The sequence below is a fragment of the Muntiacus reevesi genome, chromosome 1, assembly GCF_963930625.1.
Source record: "Muntiacus reevesi chromosome 1, mMunRee1.1, whole genome shotgun sequence".
NCBI classification, from domain to species: domain Eukaryota; kingdom Metazoa; phylum Chordata; class Mammalia; order Artiodactyla; family Cervidae; genus Muntiacus; species Muntiacus reevesi.
The window spans coordinates 162081583-162085323 of NC_089249.1; the positions used below are offsets into that span (position 1 = coordinate 162081583).

Here is a 3741-nt window from a genome sequence, read left to right on the forward strand (position 1 = left end):
AACAAAGATGATCTTTACAAGTAAATAAATATTTTTACAAAAATTATGCATAGTCTGATACAATTTAGGGAGAAGATGCTTAGAGAAAAGGCAAGAATGTAGATATTAAGCACTGGTTATTTCTAAGAGTGGGAGAGGAGAACAAAGATGATCTTTACAAAGATGATCTTTTCTCCGTGTGTTTTCTAAATTATCTGCCTTGAACGTGTGTAACTGTGATTATCAGGAAACAAATCTATTAAAATAAGCAGTAGGAGGATGACCAGGAAGGAAAGGAGAAAAAGGAGAAGAAACAGTTCAGTTAGGGCCAAGGAACACACAGTCCAGGAGGCACCTCTCATTCTTGCGATTGGTAATTTGTGTCTCTTTTTTCTTGATCAGTCTGACTAGAGGTTCATCAATTTTATTGAACTCAGTGAATCATCTTTTGGTTTCATTGATTTTCTCTAATGTTTTTCTGTTTCTTATTGTATTAGTTTTTGCTCAGATTTTTAATTCCTTCCTTCTGCTTACTTCGGATTGAATTTGTTCTTCTTTCCTTGTTGCTTAGGTCAATGATCTGTGATCTTCTCTCCTAATATTGTCACTTAGTACAATACAGATGACTGTATTACTCATCTTTTCTAATATAGTCATTAGTCATTTAGTCACAAATTTCTCCTCAGGAATTGCTTTAGCGACATCCAACAAATCTTGATATGAAATGGTTTTCATTTTCATTTTTTTTTTTTTGGTTTTCATTTTTGTTACAATCAAAATACATTCTACACTTCTGATTAAGTCCAGGCATCCATGGACCCAGTATACATGGAAGAACTAGGTGAAGAAAGGCATTTTAGGGTAACAGTGAAGCACTAGGTCTCTGAGCCTGAGTCACCACTTACCAACCAATTGTTTAAGCTGAACTTCTAAGCCTCAGTCTCTGTCTTTGTGAAATTGTGAATAAAGACAGTACTCATTTCAAGAAGTAAAAAAAAAAAAAAGTTCTAATTTCCTTTTAATTTCTTCTTTGAATTAAATGTGTTATCTAGTTTCCAAATATTTGAAATTTTTTGAGATAATTTTCTGCTATTAGTTTCTTTTTTCCCTTTAGCCCAAGTTTAACAAAAACTACAAAAGATTAAAAGTGATATCCTGCTACTATATACCCTACTACTGTCCACATCAGTTGGCCTGCCCCGTGACACAGCTCAGGTCATTCTGTACAGAGGAAGAGAGATCTGCCTTCCCAACGCCTGCAGAAAAGGCCTGTCCTGTCCCATACCGCATCTAGAACAAGTGCAAGGCCTTGTTTTTAAGCATGGCAATAGGACAAAGGAGGTTTTGTTCTCAAGGCCCTCTACTGCAGCCTGGCCCTAAAATGGCCCAGAGCCCAGTTCTACTTAGAGAAATATTCTTTGCTCTTCTGGACATCAGACTTGATGGTATCACTGCCAGACTTCCAGCCAGCTGGGTACACTTTCCCATGTGTGTCAATAAATGGAAAGGCCTGAACTAGCCTCAGTGTCTCATCCACACAGTGGCCAACAGGAAGGTCGTTGGTGGTAGTCTTTCAAAGGATACCTTTATCGTCAATAGTAAAAAGGGTCTGAATGAGATGTCTTCATCAGCCTTTAAGACCCCATGGTCCTGAGCAATGGTGCCCCGGGGGTCTGATATCAGGGGAGTGTTCACAGGCCCCAGTCCTCCTTGTTTCTTGGGTGTGTTAATCCACGCCAGGTGACAAGAAGTGAAAACCCACAGAAACATCCATCACTTGGCAGTGGAGTTTCTTTTTTTTTTAACTTATTTATTTTGGGCTGCACTGGGTCTTCATTGCTTCCAAGGGCTTTTGCTAGTTGCAGTAAGAAGGGGTTGTTCTCTGTTGTGGTCCTCAGGCTTCTCATTGCAGAGGCTTCTCTTGTTGAGGAGCACAGGCTTCGGTAGTTGTGGCATGTGAGCTCAGTAGTCTTAGCACATGAACTTAGTTTCCCCGCAGCACATGGAATCTTCCCGGACCAGGGATCGAACCCCTGTCCCCTTCTTTGGCAGACAGATTCTTAACCACTGCACCACCAAGAAAGACCAGCAATTGAGTTTCTTCAATTCTTCTGCCCGATCACTGAAAGCAATGATCTCCATGGGGTACACAAAGGTGAAGTCAAGAGGGTAAAAGAAGAACACAGCATATTTTTCTCTATGGTCAGATAGGCTGATATCTTTGCACTGATCATCTGGCATAACAACTATTGCTTTGAACTGAGGGGCACGGAGCCCATTTGCAGCATTTCCTGAAGGCATATTGCTATCAGCACTTCTCAGGCAGGAACCACGGAGACCGGTCAGGAAGAAGACACGCCACCATTATTGATTTCTAGTTTAATGCTATTGGGGCCAGAAAACATAGTTCGTATGACTTCAACCCTTTGAAATTTATTTGCTTATTTTATGGGCTAGCATATGGTCTATTTTGGTAAATGTTTCACGTGTATTTTGCTGTCATTGGGTAGAATGTGACTCACATGACATGAGACCTTAGAATTTTTATTGAGGGAGTGAATTTTATTCCTCAAATCTCATATGAGAAGAGCAGATAGTAAGCTACTTGACAACATTCCCAAACATCTAAGGTTAAATAAAACCAAGAGATAAAAGAAAGGCTTATGTCCCTAGTGAATTGAGGACTAGAGCCAGATGCTTGCTTTTTGTCTTGGCTTGGGCTCTCTATCTGTGTGACTTTGTAACTTGGAGCAAGTCACTTAAACTCTTAGGCCCTGATTTTTCATCTTTAAATTGGGAGATTCACTTACATTTGCTGAGTACACTGTCAATTGGGAAGTAACAAGATGTATGGAAATGTATTTGGCTTTTGATCCAGTAAGACACATTCTGGAAATCTACTCTAAGGAAAGAATCTGAAATACAGAAGTTTACATGATGTCAGTAATATTTGTATAATAGTGAAAAACAGGACCATCTATAAGTACATCAATAAGGAAATGACTAAGTTAATTACAGTTCATCAAGCCTATGCCTCAAATGTAAACTAATGATGTGTTAAAAGCAAAAAAAGGAAGGCCTATAAAATATGAGTAGTCATTAATCATTAAGGTGGTTGGAAATATGGGCAATTTTTTCTCATCTCTATTTCCCAACTTATTAATAAAGTATAATATATTGATGAACAGATGTGTAACATGAAACTAAATTTAGCAAAAATGAAATGTATTTAATTTAAGAATTTTGACTAGATGAAGCTTTAAATTCCTTTCCCCAGCTCCATTATGCTATAATCTTGCTTCCTAAAAGGAAAAACAAGATATCAAGAATATCTAACTTTCAGTTCTCCATTAGAAATATCCTAATTTGGAAATCTGGTACTTCAGATTACAAAATTACTGAGTTAAGAGGGGCATTATTCAAGTTCTGTTTTTGAGAGAGCCTCAGTGGGCAGAGCAACGGTAAAGGAAAACCATGTTATTCAATGGAAGTTTCCAAGCCAGATGGGAAGAAGAAATCAAAGAAAGGGACTGGAAACTAAAAGATGGTAGAGAGGAAACAAGGTAGAAGAAAAAGGCTGAAAAAATAAAAGCGTGAACAGATGGTGAGGAAGTTTGCCATCATCAGTTGTCTAGATGTTACCTTTGCTGTAAGTCACCTGTAGGACACCAGGTCCCAAAATTGCTCTATGTAAAAAAGTATTTTCTCATTGCTGTATATGTGATTTTAATTTTTTCTTGTATCCATCCTACTTCAAGGAAC

General features: G+C 38.2%; 1 pseudogene; it reads right to left on the reverse strand.

The window, feature by feature from the left end:
* Nucleotides 1–1378: 1378 nt before the first annotated feature.
* LOC136164577 (peroxiredoxin-1-like) lies at nucleotides 1379–2280 on the reverse strand (annotated as a pseudogene).
* Nucleotides 2281–3741: the final 1461 nt, after the last annotated feature.